This window comes from Gopherus flavomarginatus, chromosome 3, assembly GCF_025201925.1.
Source record: "Gopherus flavomarginatus isolate rGopFla2 chromosome 3, rGopFla2.mat.asm, whole genome shotgun sequence".
NCBI lineage: Eukaryota > Metazoa > Chordata > Testudines > Testudinidae > Gopherus > Gopherus flavomarginatus.
The window spans coordinates 193,990,851-194,012,757 of record NC_066619.1 but is presented as its reverse complement, the minus strand read 5'-3'; the positions used below and the strand labels follow the sequence as shown (position 1 = coordinate 194,012,757).

Here is a 21,907-nt window from a genome sequence, read left to right as displayed (position 1 = left end):
TACATCAGATTGTAAGATCTTTGGGGCAGGGACCGCACTTTTACCAGTGTGTGTAAAATTCCTAGCACACGTTGGGGTGTTCAAAGTAATACATCATAAGGACAGCAATTCTGTTAATGATGTGACATCCAGAATAGAGTTGCTCTCTCTCACAGATATACCTGGTCTCCAGTGCAGGAATAAAAGTAGCAAAAGCTTATTTTAATTGATGAAGTCATTAGCTATGACTCTGAATAGACATTGAAAGATTCAATTTTTAGTCATCACTTTTCAAAGTAGAGCCATGCTTCAATATATGTCTGATGGTTGAGAGTTTGGCCCCTAAGGTGAAATCACTCAGTTGTGGAGGAGGCCTATGTGAGGCCTGTTTTTTAAACAAAGTTTGGGGTTTGGTATACAGAGACCGCAGCCTGCACGGTGCCTTGGCAAACACATTACTACAAAGCTTTAAAACCCTTTATTAAAGATTCTGGGGAGGGGGAAAGAAAAACACTTCAAGCCTTTGAAATGTAAAGTATTAAGTAAGGCTTTAATTTTAACAACCCCTGTTTCTTTTCCACTTAGCTAGAGAGAGTCTTTAGAAGGAAAAATCCCGTGTTCGACCGTCTTAGATGGTAATAACTATCTTTTTAGGGAAAAGAGAAGAAGCACTTGAGATGGGCTGGCATTGCTGCTGTTAAAGTGCGATCCTGTTTCCTAGAAGACAAAACAAGACAAATACACTTAAAGGGGGAGGGCAAAGAACTGCAAAGATAGACAGTGTGACTTCTGTCTCTGACACTGACTCTCACTTGCAACCTCACTGCTGGAGAAACACAGGCACAGCACACGGGTCTTCACAGTCTGCCTGGGTCTTAACTATCTTTAGTAATTTTGTATCATCTGCAAATTTTGCAACTTCACTATTTACCCCTTTTTCAAGATCATTTATGAATATGTTGACTAGGACTGGTCCCAGAACAGACCCTTGGGGGACACCACTATTTTACCTCTCTCCATTCTGAGGATGGACCATTTATACCTACCCTTTGTTTCCTCTCTTTTAACCAGTTACTAATTCATGAGAGCACCTTCCCTCTTATCCCGTGGCAGCTTACTTTGCATAAGAGCTTTTGGTGAGGGACCTTGTCAAAGGCTTTTTGAAAATCTAAGTACACTATATCCACTGGATCCCCTTGGTCCACATGCTTGTTGACACCCTCAAAGAATTCTAGTAGATTGGTGAGGCATGATTTCCCTTTACTAAAGCCATGTTGACTCTTCCTCAACAAATTATGTTCATCTGTGTGTCTGACAATATTGTTCTTTATTATAGTTTCAATCAGTTTGCCCAGTACTGAAGTCGGACTTACATAACTGTAATTGCCAGGATCACCTCTGGAGCCTTTTTTAAAAATTAGCATCACATTAGCTATCTTCCAGTCATCTGGTACAGAAGCTGATTTAAATGATAGGTTACAGACTACAGTTAGTAGTTTTGTAATTTCACATTTGAGTTCCTTCAGAATTCTTGGGTGAATACCATTTGGTCCTGATAAGTTACTGCTATTTAATTTATCAATTTGTTCCAAAACCTCCTCTAATGATACCTCAGTCTGGGACAGTTCCTCAGATCTGTCACCTAAAAAGAACGGCTCAGGTTTGGGAATCTCCCTCATATCCTTAGCTGTGAAGACCGATGCAAAGAATTCATTTAGTTTCTCCACAATGGCCTTATTGTTCTTGAGTGCTCCTTTAGTACCTCAATCAACCGATGGCCCCATTGGTTGTTTAGCAGGCTTCCTGCTTCTGATGTACTTAAAATTTGCTATTACTTTGAGTCTTTGGCTAACTGTTCCTCAAATTCAAAAAGTTTCCACGCAGCTTGCACTTTTGGCACTGTACCCTTTAATTTCTGTTTAACTAACCTCCTCATTTGTGTAGCTCCTCTTTCTGAAATTAAATGCTACAGTGTTGGGCCACTGTGGTGTTTTTCCTGCCGCAGGATATTAAATTTAATTATATTATGGTCACTATTACCAAGTGGTTCAGTTATATTCACCTCTTGGACCACATCCTGTGCTCCATTTAGGATTAAATCAAGAATTGTCTCTCCTCTGGTGGGTTCCAGGACCAGCTGCTCCGAGAAGCAGTCATTTAAGCTGTCAAGAAACTTTCTCTGCATCCCATCCTGAGGTGACATGTACCCAGTCAATATGGGGATAACTGAAATCCCCCATTATTATCATGAGTTTTTTATTTTAATAGCCTCTCTAATCTTCAAGCATTTCACAGTCACTCTTCCCACCCTGATCAGGTGGTCAGTAATATATCCCTACTGCTATAATCTTATTAATAGTCTATGGAATTTCTATCCGTAGAGATTGTATGGTACAGTTTGTTTCATTTACAATTTTTACTTCATTTGACTCCATGCTTTCTTTCACATATAATGCCACTCTCCCACCAGCATGACCTGTTCTGTCCTTCCAATATATTTTGTACCCTGGTATTACTGTATCTTATTGATTATTCTTATTCCACCATGTTTCTGTGATGCCTATTATATCAATATCCTCTTTTAATATGAGGCACCCTCGTTCACCCCTTTTATTATTTAGACTTCTAGCATTGGTATATAAGCACTTTAAAAACTTCTCCTTTTGGCTGTCTGCCATTACATGATGTAACTGAATGGCATTCTTTTTTATTTGACTGTTTCTGATCAGACCCTGCCTGTATTTTATCATTTTTCATCCTCTTGTCCTCATTAGAACATAGAGATTCTTTATTAATAGATCCTCCCCTAAGGGATGTCCAAACCATGTGCTCCTCTGCACCTGTGGGCTTTCCCCCAGCCCTTAGTTTAAAAGCTGCTCTACAACCTTTTAAATGTTAAGTGCCAGCAATCTAGTTCCATTTTGGTTTAGGTGGAGCCCATCCATACACCAAACCGTACATCTATTCTCTGCAAATTTTTAGTGTAGCTATCTTCTGGTTGATATGAGGTCCCAAGATTGCTTTAGTTATTGCTTAGTCAGTTAGCTTGTAGCTTGTTCATGTTGATAAATGCAAAGTGATGTACACTTAAAAATATAATCCCAACTATACATACACAATTATGGGATCTAAATTAAATGCTACCACTCAAGAAAGAGATCTTGGAGTCCTTGTGGATAGTTCTCTAAACACATCCACTCAGTGTGCTGCAGCAGTCAAAGAAGCTAACAGAATGTTAGGAACCATTAGGAAAGAGAGAGATAACAAGACAGCAAATATAATGGCACTATATAAATCCATGGTACAGCCACATTTGAATACTGTATGCAGTTCTGGTTGCCCCATCTCAAAAAATATATATTAGAATTGGGAAAAGTACAGATAAGGGCAACAAAAATGATTAGGGATATTTGTAACAGTGCAGGACTCACCCTTACAGCACTTCCTGCTGGTCTCTTCCAGGAATTAGATCATCCAGCCTCTGGAGTACCCTCTGCAGGCCAGTGTCCCACTGCCACTTGGCCTCCATGTCCCTCCTGGACCCAGTGCCCCATTATCTGGGGTGCTACCCCCTGGCCATACACCCCTCAGTCTCAGGATCTCCCCTCCCTGGGGAAGCCCCACCCACTATCCCCACCTTGCCTCAGTGCCTACTTCCAGTCATAATTTAGCCCGTGCTCACTAGGGCAGCCTGCAGTCTGTGATGGCCTACTCATCACCAGCAAGGTTGGGTTTGGTCTTGCTGCCTTTGCCTACCCCTGGGCTGCCCTCTGCAACCCCCCAATACCCATTGGCCTTCTGCTAGGCTGCAGCCTGGTGCTTTCCTGGCTGGAGCTTCCTCAGCTGCTCTGCTCTGCACCACCACAGCAGCCCGCCCTCTCAGAAGCTAGAGGGAGGCTACTGAGCACCTGCCTCCCAGCATCTTATATAGGGCCAGCTGAGGCCTGATTGGGGCATGGCCCAGCTGCGGGTGCTTCCCCCGCAACAACCCTCTCCCAGCGCTGTCTTTAAACCCCTCAAGACAGGAGCGAGTGACCGCTCTGCTACAATATTGAACAGCTTCCATATGAGGAGAGATTAAAAAGACTGGGACTTTACAGCTTGGAAAAAAGATGACTAAGGGGGCATATGATAGAGGTGTATAAAATCATGACTGGTGTGGAGAAAATGAATAAGGAACTGTTATTTTCTCCTTCACGTAACACAAGAACCAGGGGTCATCCAATGAATTAACAGGCAGCAGGTTTTAAAACAAACAGAAGGAAGTATTTCTTCACATAACGTACAGTCAACCTATGGAACTTGTAGCCATGGGATTTGTGAAGGCCAAAACTATAACTGAGTTCAAAAAAGAATTAGACAAGTTCATGGAGGAAAGGTCCATCAATGGCTATTAGCCAAAATGGTCAGGATGCAACTCCATGCTCTAGGTGTCCATAGTCTCTGTCTCCCAGAAGCTGGAAGTGGACGACAGGGTATGGATCACTCAATAATTGCCCTATTCTGTTTGTTCCCTCTGAAGCACCTGGCACAGGCCACTGTCAGAAGACAGGATACTGGGCTAGATGGACCACTGGTCTGACCCACTATGGCTGTTCTTATGTTCTTAAGCCAGTTTAATTAAACATACAGCGGTACTTCTAATAGCTGCACAAGAAGTGATCTCTCTAAAACCTCAGTGTATTTTTTTCTCTCTCTCTCCCCAGTGAGCAACAGTGACACCATTGAAGAGTTTCACAGAAATATGTATGACAATCAACCAGCTGACTGATGTTCTGAAATCTACTGCTCTTCTTTGGAAATATAAAACAAATCTTGCAGGTTGTTGCACCTAAAACTGCTTGTTAGGGCTCGCATTTGATATTTTGATCAGTGTTCATTCCTTACAACAGAGAACCTAACACGGTGTAGTTTGTCAGAGAGAAATAAGCTTTTGCAGTGGGTATGCTCCTTTCTGAATCAGAGACACAGCATACAGTAATATAGGTCAAGGTACCATATAGTACACACGAAATATATTTACCAAGAAAACAGCAGAATTAATTAAATCCACGGCAGTTTTTCATTTAAATCTAGTTTTTACATCGACTCCTTACTGGTATTCTAAGCTGTGAAAGGTGATTATAACATTGCAATATTCCACTTTATCATCTTATTTATGTTTTACTGAAGTAAAAATATTCATGGCCATAATCTCATACAAACTACATATATGTGACTAATATTTTTATAAATATAAAATAAAATCTTGGCCACAAGGCAACTTTTATATATAAATAGGAGCATTATTGATATTTGGCATATGGAGCTATAGATAATGAGACGTTTATGTTCTTGTTGCATAAACATTTTAGATTTTATCCTTTTCCTCACGTTTGTACACTGTCACTATTAAATAGATTGAACTAAACTTTCAGCCAAGATATAAAAAACTATAATTCAAGACTGGAAGTGCTTGGAGGCAGACAGCAGTGGGGCTTTTAAAGCTCCCGTTTACAAAATATAATAAAAAACAATCAAACAAAAAGCTCTTGGCAAGGTGTAACAACAGTTACGCCATAGAAAAATTACAGAAAAGCTTGAAAAATACATACAAAACTTAATAATATGGCCAAGGATTCGTACTGATGATAGTACTAAAGCTAGACCAAAAATAATATATATCATATACAATTTATATGGCAACTATGAATCCTAAAAGTAGTACTAGTATTTCTTCTCTAAAGCTGATGGAGAACTCTGAAAAGAAAATTAATGTAGTGTAGTTTACATGTGGAATTCTTCCTTCCGATTACATACAAATGTATCCTCCCTCCCCGACATCCTACAGCAAGTTATAATGTTGTCAAGATGAATATATGGCCTCAGTCTCCGCACCCTCTATAATGTAGGGGCAGAACGGGGCTTCTGAACTTCAATAATCTATACCTCAAACTTTCACTTTAAAACAATGCTATTCTGATTAGAAACAAATACTATTCTGGGAAGACGTGTTTTGAATAAAAGTCTTAAACTGATATTTCTGTGGCTGTGATCTGTACCCTAACTTACTTCAAATGTTAAACATGCTGCACCTATTTTTAAACATTACATTTACTGTGCCCTCTTATCCTTTTCATCCATTCCCAATGAAAAAAAGACTTTATACTTTTATTTTTCAGCAAGCGCTGACTGTACTTCTCAAAACGTGGGTGTTGGAGAATGCCCAGTTGCTTTCTGAAGCTGCCCTTTCACAAGAGTGAGAAGTCTGTCAGCCTTCAGGAAGAAAGATCCTTAGAAGCAGAGCTCAATCCAGGACTTGTTTAGGGTTTCCAGAGGCTTTTAACCGAATTAAAGAATCTAATCACTCCAGTGCAAATTGTACAGCTGCTTCTTGTCATAGCTCTTTTTTTGAAAATATGTCCATAGTGCTTCTGCAACCTACGCTACAAGAAATCTAGCGTTGTACTGTAAACTCTTGCTGAGACTACATGTTAGCACAATATACAGTACTGCTTACTGGCTAGCTATGGATTTGACGTGTGATGGTATTTCGTAGTATGTACAGTGGTGCTCTATGTAGAATAGCAAACTACTGTACAACATGCAAAGTACTTAAAAGACGTTTCAGAATGTAAAGATAAAATGTATCCTCGTCTATGATCACACCACTCTTGATAACAATAAGAATAATACTTAGTGCTTATAATCTGAAGGTGGCAAAATGCTTTACAAAGGATGGTAAATATAATTATCCCTGTTCTGTAGATGAGGAAAACAGAGGTTGAGGTGGCTGAAGTAACTTGTCAAAGTCACACAACAGCTTGATGGTAGAGCAGGGAGTAGAACACAGGCTTACTGATTCCTGTCCAGGTTCCTGTTGGTTTTGGATCATGTTGCCTCCAGATAAGATCCATACCTATCCTGAGTACGTGGAGGGTGCTCATTATTGTAGTATTTAGGCAGTTAAGGGTTTCTCTTAGCTTAGCATATAGGTAGTTCTGGTTGCATGAGATTAGTTTTGGTGATAAGTATTACAGAACACATTCAGAGAAGAAGGAAGGGCTTTCCCCCCTCCAACAGAAGGCAGTGCTTTCATTAAAATGGTAATACCTGAGACTGAACAAATCTGAGCAGTGCAGAAGAATTCTATTATGTCTGTACAGAGCAAGAGCAGTTCACAAAATCCTGTGATGCTCCCACAGCTGACTTTGGGAGTTTAGGATGACTAGTCTGACAAATTGTTGCCCCCCCCCCCTAAAAACATAACTGAGCCATTTTAATGAAAATGCTTCCTCTGCTGTCAGAGCAGTGGGGCCCATACGCTTGTGCTGGGGGCCTTGGCTAGCTGTCAGCATCTAATATTTTTATCAAGGGACAAATCTTCAGATAAGACAAGGGTCTGATGGCTACTAGGCCCTCACTAAGCATAGAGTTGTGAGTATTCTGGTGTATTTATGTCCTGTAACCCCCTACCCCCCACCGCTCTCCAATCTTCTACCTGTTTATAGAATCTAAAGTGGCTAACATTGTTAATATATTAATACACAAAACTTCACTGGGAAGCAGGGTTGCTATACACACAAAAGGCCGGAAATTAAAAGATAAGCCACTTAACAGTACATACCCTCTACTCCTCCACTCACAAGTACTCACTTTATCATTACGACAACTCTCGTACACCACAAACCATGCACAGCAGCTGTAACTCTGTGCAATTTTCACATTTCTGCACACTTTCCTACCAGAGTATTTTCCCGCAACACAAGTAGTTGTGGATGTGTGATGTAGTGGGTGATTACATTAGGAGAAGGTAGTTTGGTAAAGAATTGTGTGCAGATGGGCAGCTGAAGGGGGTAATGGAAGGCTAGCATCTCTAGGGGGCAGAGTACTGGTTGCTATCAGGTGGCTTAACTTTCATGACTTTCATCTAGTGGGATTGAATCAGTTGTGCTGTGTACTGCTGTGCTGCCATGGTTATATAAGGATATAGGAGTGAGTCCAGAGCCCTAAGATTTTAGAACACAGACATCTGGAAGGCAGAGGGCAGACAGCCTGGCAAGCTGAAGCCTACAGCTGGCTCACATGGCGGTTAGGGAACATTTAAATATAACTAACTTAACTAGTAAGCTCTTTATGCCTTAATAAGAACAACACATCAGATACTTGACAATCAGTATGCTGAGTATTAATTTCCAAGGTTTTTTCTGTGCTTAATGGGGTGGGCAGTGGATGAGTGAAGAGGAGTGGGCCTGGGGGGGCTACAAGTGAAGTGGGAAAATATTTTATCTGTCAGCAGCTCTGCCTGAACCCTCCCATATCAGCAGTTGTGCACACAAACCCTTTTCTGCTGCAGGACAAAAATCTAACAGAAAAGTCAGCTCCTCCTGGAGATAGTTTTAAGTGTGTCTGGACTCTTGACCCCATCAGTCCAGGTTGCATGTGCCTGCTCCCCCTCACTCAAGCAGGCTTCTAGGTCTCCCCTCACATCAACCAATAAGGTTTGGGTGTGCTTGCCCCCACTGCTGCCCTGCCATCAGTCAGGCTAGCATGTGCTCGCCCCTAAAATCCCCTCTAATTAATCAGACTTTTGTATGCCCCCACACCAATCGATCAATCAATCAATCATGTTTTGTATGCGTTCACTCCTTCCAAAATAACCAGTCAGCTTTCTGTGTTCCTGCCCTACCCCATTAACCAAGCAGGGTTGCGTGAGCTCCCCTTGCCCCCCTCTCCTCCTCAGAAAAATCAGGCTTCCATGCCCCACCATCAATCAATCTTGTGCACATCCTACCCTCACTGCCACAATCAATTGTGTTAGCATGTACTTGCACTCCATTAATCATGCTTGCATGCACAGTATATATAAACTTTCAGTTACAATGTTAGTAGCAGCTAAAAATGACCCTAAATCCAACATTCATTTAAAAATTTTTCTCTGTTGCCCCGTTCTATAAAGGATCCATCTCTACCAAATTTTTGTGTGGATAAACTATGTAAGTAGAACTGCCAAGGAGATCTTGAGCCAGAGCCCAAATTTCAAACCCTTACCATAAAAAAAAACAAGAAAAAATAAAAACTACACAGAAAATTCAAAGAGAAAAAACACTAACCCAGTCTGAAATTTCACATAAACTGGCCATACACTTTTGGAGAAAAACAGGAATTTATGCCCTATTTTAGAACATCACCCTAACTATGGAGTCTCCATAACCATGCATTTCCACAATTCTAACAAATATATGAGATATTCTGTATATGTCTGTGCATTTGGCTGTGTCAAGAAAGGATGAAGTAGGCCTTGAAAAATGATGGATTATGAGAATTTAGAGTGTCTATAAAATTTCCTTACTTTACATGTGCAAATTACCACGGTGATGTGCTGTTAGCTGAATCATTAATATCTGGTGTCCATACTGGCTGAGCTGCTGTGTAAGAGATGACTTCCACTGGTATGTCTTGATACGTCAGTTACTAAAACCCCACAAACATCATTAACAATGAGATTTTGGAGAAACCTCAAATAAAGTAAAAGTTAATGTCAGAATCATTTAATGGTTGTCTTTGACCTCTCTATCAAAACAGTATTATTAATATCACAGTAATGCATCGAGGTTTCCCCCACTTATTTTTAAAAACACTTATAGGTGGAGTACTGCCTATTATTAAGGTTATCTTTATAATGGGAAGTGTTGAGTGTGCCTTCACTGTAAAGTTAATCTGGGCTCCTCCTGGGCTTTAGCCCTGAGTCCCCAACTATCCACATACAAAAACTTTTAACTTGGCTTTGGAGTTGCTTTGAATGTGAGCTAACTTACTCAGCTGAGGGTATAAATTAGAGCCTGGGTTCTGCTTGAACTTGGGCTATAACCCATGTACTTTGCAGTATGCAGGCTGTAAACCAGTTATTTAACATGGGTACTGATAGTCTTCTAATCCCTTCCCACAATTCTCTTGGGCCATATTTTCCTGACCTTCTACCTATTTCCTTCTTCTGCACTGGAAGTCACTTATTAGTTTATGTACACCAGTTTAGTATTTAAACCCCACATGCCAAGTGTCTAGAAGTGCTTCAGTTTACTGAGTGAACAGGCTAAGAGTCCTTCTGCACAGGGGGTAGGGAAGCACAGACAAGTTCTCCCACAATACACAGTGAAACAATTCATAGAGTGATGCAGCTAAGAACCATGAGATATGCTCCCAGAAGTCTTAGCCTAGATTAGGGTAGTGCTGGTAGGGACGTGACTAGGCAGGTAGGACTGGTGGCTTAGCAGTGTGGACACTCAGACCCAGGCTTTGCTAACCCAGGTCCCCTGACTGCCCAGACCTGAGTTAACTCTGGAGTGAAGACATTCATTTTTTGTATTGCCATAGCACCTACAAGCCCCAGTAATAGACGAGAACCTCATTGTGGTAGGCGTTGTACAAACAGCAAACAAAAAGACAGACACTGCTGCAGAAAACTTACAGTCTTTCTAAGTAATACTTTGAGGCCTGTTTTTCAGTGGCTTTATATCTTTGCCAAACTATAACTCTTTGGGTTGAAACTTTATATTCCAGTTGTCTGCCTCAGGCTGATTATTTTTATTTATTTATTTATTTTTGGAAAAATTCAGCCAAAACAGTTCAACTGCTTCCGAGAGTGAGGTCAGGAAAAACATGCTGTTTTGTCCATCAAAACAAATTCTGGTAAACTTTTATTTGAAAAGCTCTAGCATCTCCATTCCTTGGAGCAAAGATTTGAAATTTGGCAGGGGGTGGCTTTTGTGTGACAGATGTGCCTTTGGCAGCCCCTGTGAAAACCCACCCAAATTTGGTCAAGTTATAAGCCTTTGAAAAATCATAGTTTGCACATGCTCCGTAGAGACTCAGGCACCAATCCACAAAGCTACTTAGGCAGCTAAATTTTGGGTTTAGGCTCTGAAGTCCTACTCTTGGGCTCCACTGTGATCAACAAAACTCTTGCTGAATCCTGCAGGTGCCTAAGTTTTCAGGGTAAAAGTTCCCTAGGTACCTGTGTTTCTGCCTCTGGGAGCACATGCTACTGCCTCACTCTAGGCATCTGGATGCCTATTTCCTGCCTAAGCCCCAAAGTGATCCACAAACTGGGCGGAAATAGGGGTTCACTCACTCACCCATCTCCCAGGCAGCATCTGATCAGGTACGTGTGCTCAGCAGTGGCAGTGGTGTCCTCCTATAACTTTTAGCTCAGTAGTTAGAGCACTCACCTGGGATGTGGGAGACCAAGGTTCAATTGCCCACTCAGGCTGATGAGGAAAAAGCATTTGAACAGGAGTTTCCCACCGCTCAGGAGTGCTCTAACTATGGAGCTAAGGGCTATTCTTATCCGGGTCTCTCTCAGTCTCTCCTGTGTAAGCTGTTCCACCGTGGATAAATAATGGAAGAGTGATTGGAAAAGGGGGCCCTGGGCCTTGGTCTCCCACCTCCCAGGTGCCTCTCTCTCTTGGCCCATGACTATTTAAGTATTATAATTCATACACAATGGAACAGCATTCCCCCTATGATTGGCATCTCCCATTGACTAATTTAGATGACTCACTGGCTTTTGTTGATCACATTCTAAGGTGCCTATCTTCCTCATTCATTGTCTAGGGAGCCAAGGTGCCTAATTCAGGTTTTGTGGATCACAATGTTGTTCCTTTGATTTTCTAGGTGTCTAACAATTAAGCATTGTGACACTGAGCACTGTAACGCCTATGTTCCTTTATGGATCCAGACCTTAGATTTTAGCAACTAAATTCTCTGAAGATTCCATCTGCGCTGGGCATGCTCCAGCATAGGGCTGAGCAGAACTTTCCCTGCAATAAAGCCCTGGAATGCTATGGGCTGTATTGGATCCAGATTCATATCCTGGCATGGGCACCTGAACTGAGAGTAGGGAGCCTCTTTAGCCTGTATTTGCAATGACCCCATGCTAGGCCCAGGCAGCATGGAGGAGAAGCTGCCTGATTCAAATAGATAGGGGACAAGAGTTTGGGGGGGGGAGTAGATTGGAAAAAGGAGCCAGGCCAGATGTGGCAGCTTTCTAGGGCATGCCAACGTGGCTAATAGGAAGCACAGAATCTGCTGCCCTGAATCTCACCCAGCATCCTTCCCCCTAAGAAAGAATGGATGGGACTGACTTTGGGGCTCATCAATGCTACTGTTTAACTGGAAGGGTTAGTGTTTTAGTAACACAAAACATTCTCTGAAAAGGGCAGAATGCATTTCTGTGCTTTATTCTGAGTTATTTGGTGGTCAAATGAGAATCAAATTTAGATTTAATGCATACCAATAGAAAAGGCATTCAGCTAGGGTAAAATGGCATGATTAGCAGATTTACAAGCAATAATGAGATAGTACTTTGTACCGGGAGTTGTATGAAATATTTTCTCTTATCATCACTTTTCAATACCAACAGAATCAAATACTGTGTTATAACTCTGTTTACTCTTTATGTTCTGGCATATATCAGCATCATTTTATTATTCCTTAAGGATCAATATAGCATGAACACCAAGAATTGATCCATTTTGTGCCTATAAAAGGGCCTGTGGGCAGCAATTAGAATGAGGTCATCCAAAACCTAATCCTTAAAATAGCCAAAAATATTAAAAAATAGCTGGGGGCATATCTTGGTGTGGGTTAATGCATTAGCTTTTCATCTCCTCAAAGTTAAAGTCAGATCATCAGCTCAAATAAGTTTGGTGGTCTTAACTGGCCTTGATTTTTGTATGTCTTAAACACATCAGTAATTGCAGTAAGGTGAGTGCCCTAACCACTAGGTTATAGAATATTCTAATGTGGGGGTCCCTCAATCTCTCCTGTTGAAGTTGGTACACTTAAATTAAACAATTAAATACCTAAACATTAATTGGGCTAAAGAAACCATTTGAATATCTAGCTTGGTGATTAGAACACACATTTGAGAGGTAGATGATCCCTGTTCCAATCCTTTCTCCCCTCTCTGGACCGGGAGTCTCCTACATTCTGGGTAAGTACCCTGTCCACTAAAGATTACAAGGGAGGTCCTTCCTCCCCACTGCACCTGCTATTGTATAAATTCACCTGAGGGGCCCTATCCCGTAGGCAGCCTCTGAGCAAGCCTAGTGGATTCTCCTCCCACCAGCGACTTGGGCAGCTGCATGCCTACCTTTCCCAGTTTGTGTGGCAGGAGATAGACATCTGGGCATCTAGAGTGAGACTGCCCGTGTACATGCCCAGAGGCAAAAACTTAGACACCAAATGAATTTAGGCATCTACAGGGATAGGCAGCAGCCAGGAGGGAGTTTTGTGGATTATAGTGGTGCCAACAACAGGACTTAGGTGCCTAAGTACCTTTGTGGATCCTATCCCTTTTGCCTCCTTATTCCTAGGTTTCCACCAGGCCTCTCCTTCTCCTCCACCATTCTTATTTCTTTTCTTTTTACCTGTCAACATTTTAAACATTGGGATGGTGAGGAGAGCTGATCTGGAGTATTGTTATGCCAGAAACTGTTAATGGATCCCATGCACCAGTTCTTTGATCTATAGACAATTACAGATGTGGATGAAACTGCTTGGTCTGCTAACCAGACACAAGGAGCTCTGTGTGATTCCCCACATTTTCCCCATCTGTTTTTTTTTTTACTAAATTCAATAGAGTTCTGCCCATTGATGCTTAGAACATTCCCTGAAATTCTGTAGTTGATCAGATGCGGTGTTCAAAAGTTACCATGTTACATACAGACAAATAAAAAAACATCATCAAGTTGCATGTAGGACTTTGCTGTGCTTGGCCAACTAATTATATTTTGCTGGACATAAACCCAAGTTATCAGCTTCATGTATAGCTTAAGTGTTCCTAAATATCTCAAAGGGTTGGTGGTGTACTGGTGATTAGCTTTCCCCATTCCAAATACTCGTGACCTCCTTACCTCAGTTATGAGATACACATGAACCAAGATCTCTCACCAAGGAAAGTATTATATGTTGACACTGCTCTGTTGGCTCAGCTCAGTAGGTGGTGTCAGCTGTAAGTTGTCTCAACAAAAATTCTGCAGTTCTGCAAACCAGTAACAAAAGGAAATGACATAGGAATAAATTGGAGAGACCAAGTGGTAAAGGAAAAAGCCCAAACACTTGTCAAGTATGCAAGATATAACCAACAAAGACTACTCCAAAAAAGGGCATTTTCTGAAGGACTGTAATTACATTAAAAGAAAGGCACATACAGGCTTGCAATGATTTTATGGCTTTTTCCACACTAGAATTTTCTAGCGGAGCTTTTCTTCCTATGTCTAGTGCTCTTGTAATTTTCAACTTCTAAAACATTTCAGTCTGTTTCCACTCCCAATGGTTTGTAGTAGCATTGTCTCTGTTTAGGCTAAATGAAGACAACAAACCATTGGCTTCGTGTGTACTGACACTATCAAACAGAAGAGGGCACTAAATCAAAGGCATCAAGGTTGCTGAAATGTACCACAGAGGATCCCTCCAGTACACAGAAAACCTGAAGCTGAACAATGCAGACAAAAATGAATAATTTATGTTTTCTATTGGAGAAAATTGGCTTGATTTTGAAGCTTAATTGCACCTTGAAGGAAATGCAAATCATATTGTTCCTTTTCATTCTACAGCTGCAGAAGGCAATTATCTTCAATGCAAAGTGCTTGGTTTTGAATTTGTTATACCGTGACTAGAGATGAGCCAAAAATGGAGTCATTTTTCCATGTTTGACTGAATTTTGAGGACAGGGAAAAATGGGCCCTGGCTCTGAACCATCTTGGTTTTTGTTGAAGTGATCAATAAAGTTTTGCAAAATCAAAATCACTCCAGTTTTACCCCTTTCCGCTGACAGAAACAGGGCTGATTTAATGGAATTAAAAGGAGGTGCAGACTATGGACAGTGTTAATCTATGACTGTAAACAAAGAAGTCATGTAAACAAGAAGACAAGCACAGTATAGAATTACTGTAGTGTTTGAAGTTGTAACTTTAATCCCTTTGTAAATATAAGTAAAGCCCTTCTTGGATATTTGAATCCATTTTTATTTGTTTTGCCTTTTGGTGTGTTGTTCTCAAAACCTCATTCTCTGTATTAATTTCAAGATGCCTTCACCCTTGTACAGTTCAGATGAAGACATCTATCAATAGCAGAGTCGGTAGGTGCACAGATCTGAAAAGCATTTTTAAAAGCAAGGGGTAAAATAATGTATTGTGAAAAATAATTTGTCTTGTCCAGGGCAAATCTTGTTTCCACTTCCCTTTAAAGGAAAATGGCTGAAAACCAACTGGATCTAGACTGGATTTTCTTTATGTAAAGAACCTCTTTTTACAAAAGACTTTCCATACAATGAACCAAAAAGGAGTAATAGGAGGGACTCTGGTAGATGTTCTGTTTTATGTCACAGATTAAGGAACTTAGTTTAATAACACTTGCATCCTACATATCTGTGTTTTTAAAACAGTTTGAATGTAAAAGTGGTGTAATGCATCCCTGTCATTCAAATGGTTCTAAGTTGGTATTCTCTCATCTAAAATACGGAAATACTCCGGATGACAATATCCCTGGATGCACTCATGTGGCTCCTCTTATTTCAGAAGCAATATGAGTTAACTTCAGGCCAGGGCAAAATTATTCCTTTGGGGCTTGATTTAGCATTGCATTACTCCACTGTAATGCTGTGTAACTCCACTGAAATCAATCAGAGTAACAGTGCTGAATCAGGCCTCCAATAATTATCCTGCCTTACAGTGTATCATATTTACAGGCAAAACAATACAAGTAGCACAGCAATTGAAAGAAATATTTTCCCCCTTCTCTACGGGGAAACAATCAATTGCACATTTAAAAAATGGGAAATGACTGCCTAGGAAGGAGTACTGAGGAAAGGGATCTGGGCGTCATAGTGAACCACAAGCTAAAATGAGTCAACAGAGTAACGCTGTTGCAAAAAAAGCGAACATCATTCTGGGAAGTATTATCAGGAGCGTTGTAAGCAAGACATGTGAAATTATTTCTCCACTTTACTTTGCACTGATTAGGTCTCAGCTGGAGTATTGTGTCCAGTTCTGGGCGCCACATTTCAGGAATGATGTGGATAAACTGAAGAAAGTTCAGAGGAGAGCAGCAAAAATTATTACAGGTCTAGAAAACATGATCTACGAGGGAAGAGTGAAAAAACTGGGTTTATTTAGTTTAAAAAAGAGAAGACTGATAGGGGACATGATAACAATTTTCAAGCACATAAAAGGTTGTTACACGGAGGAGGGAGAAAAACTGTTCTTAACCTCTGAGGATAGGACAAGAAGCCATGGGCTTAAATTGCAGCAAGGGTGGTTTAGGTTGGACATTAGGAAAACCTTCCTGTCAGGGTAGTTAAGCACTGGAATAAACTGCCTAGGGAAGCTGTGGAATCTCCATCATTAGAGATATTTAAGAGCAGGTTGGACAAACAGGGATGGTCTAGACCAGTGGCTCCCAAACCTGTTCCATCGCTTGTGCAGGGAAAGCCCCTGGTGGGCCAGGCTGTTTACCTGCCGCATCTGCAGGTTCGGCCAATTGCGGCTCCCACTGGTTGTGGTTCGCTGCTCCAGGCCAATGGGAGCTGCTGGAAGTGCAGCCAGTACATCCCTCGGCCTGTGTTGCTTCCAGCAGCTCCCATTGGCCCAGAGGAGCGAATCGCGGCCACTGGGAGCCGCGATCAGCCGAGCCTGTGGATGCAGCAGGTAAACAAACCGGCCTGGCCCGCCAGAGGCTTTCCCTGCACAAGTGGTGGAACAAGTTTGGGAACCACTGGTCTAGGTAATACTCAGTCCTGCCATGAGTGCAGGGGACTAGATTAGATGAGCTCTTGAGGTCCCTTCCAGTCCTACAATTCTATGTTACCAAGGTAGAGTAGGAAAATCCCACTCGGTGAAACTAAACTGAAGGTAGCGGTGAACACAGATAAAGACAAGGCATGTGCTTGTAGTTTCCCCGAAGAATCTGCTTTTCTAGATTTATACTGAAATTGTTACCAGTGTACCTTTGAGGTGAAATCAATTGTTTCATTAGGACTGAAATAAATACAAAAATCTAAAGAAAATACTCAGAAAAGCTCTTTAAACAGTCTTATTTCCTTGTGTGCATCCTACATTCCCATGTTGTGTGTAACCAAGGATAACTGAGAGAGACCACAAAGTGAATAGTGGAAAGCAAGAACAGGGTACTTTACAGCAGAGGTTGTGAGCAGAATGTGGAGTCTGTTGAAAGCCCCTCTTGCCATTTTCTATTTATTTTTTAAATTATTGCCACTATTACATTTTGAGTGTTGAATGATTGCATGATTGCTGTCCCCCGGGACTTTCATGAAAATGAGAGGCGCATCTCATGAGGCTTTCCCAGTGAGCAAAGGCGTTAAATAAATATGTCTAAAGAGTTAGCACTACTTAATTAATAGTAATTACAAAATGAACCAGCTGAGATTGAGCGGTTGGTGGGACTTAAACTCCTTCATTGCTTCTGTGTCATTTCATTAATATAATTTCTTCCCCTTCACCAGAGTGACAAAGGCAGTAAACTCACTACAGGCAGATTCAGATATGCCTCACCATCTGAGGGTACTGCTTAAAAGCAATGTGGACTGCAAGCTCCTATGTGGAAGAGTGTCAGACCAGCATCAGTTCAACTGCTGACCCCACAGAATCCCTCTGGACCACCCCAGCAGCAACAATTTTGCAGTTGCAGCTCTCAGCAGCTGCAGGTCCGTGCATCTGAACTGAGAACAAGGAGCCTGTCTCTCCTGTGCTCCCAAAAACCATCCCCCACTGATGCCTAAGCAGTGTGGAGGAGGAAACTGCTGGATTGGAATGTAAGTCCAAGAGCTGGACCTGTGGGAGGTTAGTGATGGTAGGAGTAAGGGAAAAGGAGCCTAAGTGGAAGCAACTGGGACTGGAGGTTGGCAGGAGTGAGGGAAACTGGAACTGGTAGCTGAGGTGGGGGGAGACTGGGCCTGGCTAGATAAAGAGCCTGGGAGCTGGGAGCCAGGGGGAAACTGACTGACTGGCTGGGCCAGGAAACTGGAACCGAGAACCAGTGGGGTGGAAGAAGTAGTTGAGGGGAAGAGACAGATCTGACAAGGAGTCAGGCTGAGGGGAGAAAACTGGGACTGACCAGGCAACAAGACTGGGACTGGGAGCCAGGGGAGGGAGACTGGGAGAGGGAGCTACTGGGGTAGGGTGACTGGACACTAAGGATGGGGAGAAAGACAGATCAGATGAGGAGCTGAAAAGGAGAAGTGGGACTGTCTGGGCAAGGAGACCGGGAGCTGGAGGTGAAAGGGACTGAGAATGGCTAGGCAAGGGGACCAGGAATCTGCAAAGGGGAGACGAGGATTTGTAGGGCAAGGAGACTGAGACTGGGACGAGAAGCCTAACCAGTGTAGATTGGGACTGGCTAGGGGAAGAGAATGGGATTAGGACAAGGAGCTAGGGAGGGGAAGGGACTAGTGGAAAACATACTATGTGATCATGTAATTAAAGACTGTATCATAATGCAAACACAGAAGGAGGCTGAATTAAGATTTCACAGGAAATCTTAATGAAGTTCTTTTAACACGTTTTTTTATGTGTATTCTGTACATAAATTTCTATTCTATTCCAGATCTTAAATCACAGCCAACACTGTGGCATTTTAGCATGGCTAAAGCTTAATATTTGCAAACAGAGGGTTCAATTTGGAGCTCACAGCTGTTTTATATCAGTGTAACTCATTGACATCAGTGGAGTTATTCCTGATACACACTACTATGAAAGCAAAATGAGGACAAGAATGTACATGGCACATCACTGAAGGGATGATAAATGTATTATACATTTGGATTATTTTAACAATTGTGTGGTTTTTTTATTTGTAGAAAACTTGAATGGACATGCCAACATTGTCACTACATGTTATTGGGTGAGCCATTTTTAACATAACTGTTTTCAAAAGGAACTCTTATTACATGAGTATGTGTGTTTGTGTTTACACTGTGTGTCTCCCTTCATTTTCAGAAACAAGCATACATTAGTTCTGTATTTATTATTTTTTTTTACAATTTTTCAGCCAATTCAGAGTTTTTTTTGACAATATAAAAATGTTGACAGAAAAGATTTTGAAAGTATATAGCCTTATGTGCTCATTTCTTTTCATATGTCATTTCACTCATTCTTTAAGACTAACTTTTTCAAACTTTGGTCCTTAAAGTTAAGCACTTAAATCCATATTTAGGTACTTAAATGAAAGTAGTCTGGTTTTCAGAAGCACCAAGCTGCTGGTACAGAGGCAGGCTGTGGATCTTGGAGAACGTTCGGGCTTGGAGACAGTCCTACAACCTTTCCCATGGATGAGAGGAATCCCCATTTCCTTGCCAGGATGACATGGGGGAGATCACTGTGAAGGAATCTCCACAACGGTCTTAATGCAATAATTTTGTAATATCATACTACTCCACTAAGATCTCATTTCCCACCCTGGTTATAACATTGGAAATTATCCAGGGTAAAGTCTGATCAAAGTGCACCACAGCAGAAATGGAAAACTAACCACCAACTCAAGTTCTGTGGACTTGCTTTGAGAGGAATAGGGGAGAGAAGAGAAAGTTGGGAATTTTTCAATATGAGCTGTTGACCAACAAAACAACAAATCTCATTATTTTAGGTTGAATGCTAACCAAACTTGATAGTGTTATTGTGTCATCTTATTGCAGACTGACTAAGCTCCAGTCCTGCAAACATATGGAGGTGTTTAACTTCACTAGTGCAAGTAGTCGCTATTTGATTCAGCTATGTTTACAGAAACTGTCACTGAAAGTGTTCTTTTTATTATTTTCATTGTTACAAGCATGAATAGTAAGTGGACTATTAATGTACAGCCTCTATTTTGCAAGTGACAGCTGCTCTTGCAACTAAGAATCATTGTTTTATTGTAGCAGAAAACAGTTTCTACAAATGTGTGGGTACCCAAACATCAGAGCTTTAAACCCTATACAAGTCTTTTAGCGTTTTTTCTTTTTACACTGATAATTAAATTTACCAGTACATCTTCATTTCCATTAATAAGACATTGTTACAGAACACAGCTATACAAAACAAAGAAACAACACGTTATAATATTACACATTACCAGAACAAAACATGTTTACTGATTATTTTTTTTGCAAAAATAGTTGGAAGGAAAAGCCAAAGTACTTCTTCAGCAAGACAATTTATGATCTATTAATATTTATGATACATACTTACTGAAATTAAAAGTTTTTTTTTAAATCTGAAAAAGGAGGGCTATTAATTTAAGAGAGAATAGATCTGACTAGAAACATCACCCAATATAAATAAAAATGAATAAGTATGGAAATATAGAAAGAAAAAAAATACACAGCAAAATCTAATTTGAAAGTCACTTGAAAGTGAGACACTTTATTATATTTTAACTGACAATGTAGATTATAAAGTTCCCAGAACAGAAATCATACATAATTCTGGGTAATCTTCAGGGGAAATCATGGACATCAATACACAGATTATCAATTAATCACAGCAATGAGCAAACTGCTGAAGCATACTGAGGACACTGAATACTTGTGTTCTAGTTTTTCTCTGTCAATCTAGATTCTTTCTGTTCCAGACAATCCGAATCCAGTAAAATCCTTTTATTATTCTTATATTCTCCCTGCTTTGCTCCTCCTTCCCTTAACCTACATCTGCTCACCCACCTCTGCACCCCATTGATCTCCTCCATCACCCTCATTCTCTAAAATCTGCCTCAGTGTCCCCCACTCCTGTTCTCTCCTCCGCCATCCCCTCGGATCCCTGATCTGTTCCCCCCCCCAACCCAATTTTTTGCTCCATCACCAAGATCTGCTCCAGCCTCCTCCTCTGTCCCCCAACTCGATCTGTTCCTCGTCTCCTTCCGATCCACTTCTGCTTCCTAAACACCTACCTCGACCCCTTCCTTCATCCTCCCGGCCCCCTCTTTGCCCCTTCGCCCCCACTCCCCCGATCTGTTCCGCTCCCCAGCCACTCACCCGCCAGCTGCTGGGTGCTCGCTGCTCCATCCCCCCTGCCTGCGCCTGCCCCTGCCCCGCTCGGCTCCCCGGCTCTCTGCGGGCGTTCCCTTGGCCAGAGACGGGAGCCCTAGGGAGGGAAAGGGTGAGGGCAGCGGCTTCACGTCGCCAGTGGGCATGTGCGGAGGCTGCGCGCATGCCCGCTGGGGCCCCGTTCGGGGTGCGAGCATGTGCAGAAGGGAAAGGGGCACGTTCTGAGGCAGGGCAGATTCTGCTGTTACACTGGCCAAGCCCCCTCCCACCCCCCGGGGCGGCTGCTACTGCTGGGGAGGCCCCGGCTCCCAGTCTCCGGGTTCTCGGCCTAGGGGAGACCGGGTGACGTGACGCCAGCCCCTGACACACGGGCACGGTAGGCGAGCAGGGGTGTTGCTGCCGCCTCCTCCCCGTGTGCGCCAGGGGGCTGGACCCTGCCACCTCCGCTCCGCTCCTCTGGCGACAGCGACCTGGCAGCGGCGACTCGGGGGTGAGTCCGGCCTGGGTGCGGGCGGGTCCTTCTCCCCCGCTCTGCGTGGCGGGCCGGAGCGAGCTGATGGAGGGGCCGCTTCAGGTGGCCGATTGGTGTCTGGCTGAGCCCAGCCGGTTCCCGGCGGGTGTCTCCGTGGCCCTCTCCAGCGGGGCTGGGCTGCGCTGCTGGCTCGCCCTGCCCGGGGGAGTGCCGGGGCGGGCTTCACCCCGCAGCTGTTTATCCTGAGACTTCGGTAAACCCCCGGCTACGCGCGTGTGTCCTCGGCAGGAACAGCGCCCCGGCTTCCTCCCCCAGCCGGAGCAATAGGAGATGGGCGGGGGGGAAGGGGGCAGGTGCTGTAGGTATTTACCCCCGCGGAAGGGCTGTCAGCCGGGGGCGGGGGGACTTGCTCCGCTCTCACTCGCGCAGTTTGGTGCTAT

General features: G+C 42.6%; 2 protein-coding genes and 1 long non-coding RNA gene across 11 annotated transcripts in view; 2 read left to right on the top strand and 1 right to left on the bottom strand.

Moving 5' to 3' along the window:
* The window catches only part of MGARP (mitochondria localized glutamic acid rich protein), a 43,759-nt gene extending 34,138 nt beyond the window's left edge, over positions 1-9,621 (top strand). For 2 of the 3 annotated variants that reach the window (XM_050946672.1, XM_050946671.1), the window contains exon 7: positions 4,686-4,914. The gene's annotated coding sequence lies outside the window, so the exon portion shown is untranslated. Of the gene's footprint in view, positions 1-4,685; positions 4,915-6,140 lie in introns of those variants that run through there. The other variant, XR_007773461.1, reaches the window with a different exon arrangement.
* Positions 511-21,852, bottom strand: LOC127047863 (uncharacterized). Of its 2 annotated transcripts, XR_007773488.1 has the most exons (4): positions 21,838-21,852; positions 20,984-21,092; positions 13,875-14,002; positions 511-696 (listed from the first exon to the last, which is right to left on the bottom strand). It is a non-coding gene; the product is annotated as an uncharacterized LOC127047863 (long non-coding RNA). The 2 variants fall into 2 exon arrangements; XR_007773487.1 differs by lacking the exon at positions 21,838-21,852 and having other exon boundaries at positions 20,984-21,133.
* Positions 21,235-21,907, top strand: part of ELF2 (E74 like ETS transcription factor 2) — a 68,322-nt gene continuing 67,649 nt past the window's right edge. For 4 of the 6 annotated variants that reach the window (XM_050946472.1, XM_050946474.1, XM_050946470.1 and 1 more), the window contains exon 1: positions 21,251-21,485. The gene's annotated coding sequence lies outside the window, so the exon portion shown is untranslated. Of the gene's footprint in view, positions 21,486-21,510; positions 21,721-21,907 lie in introns of those variants that run through there. The other 2 variants (XM_050946477.1, XM_050946476.1) reach the window with 2 other exon arrangements.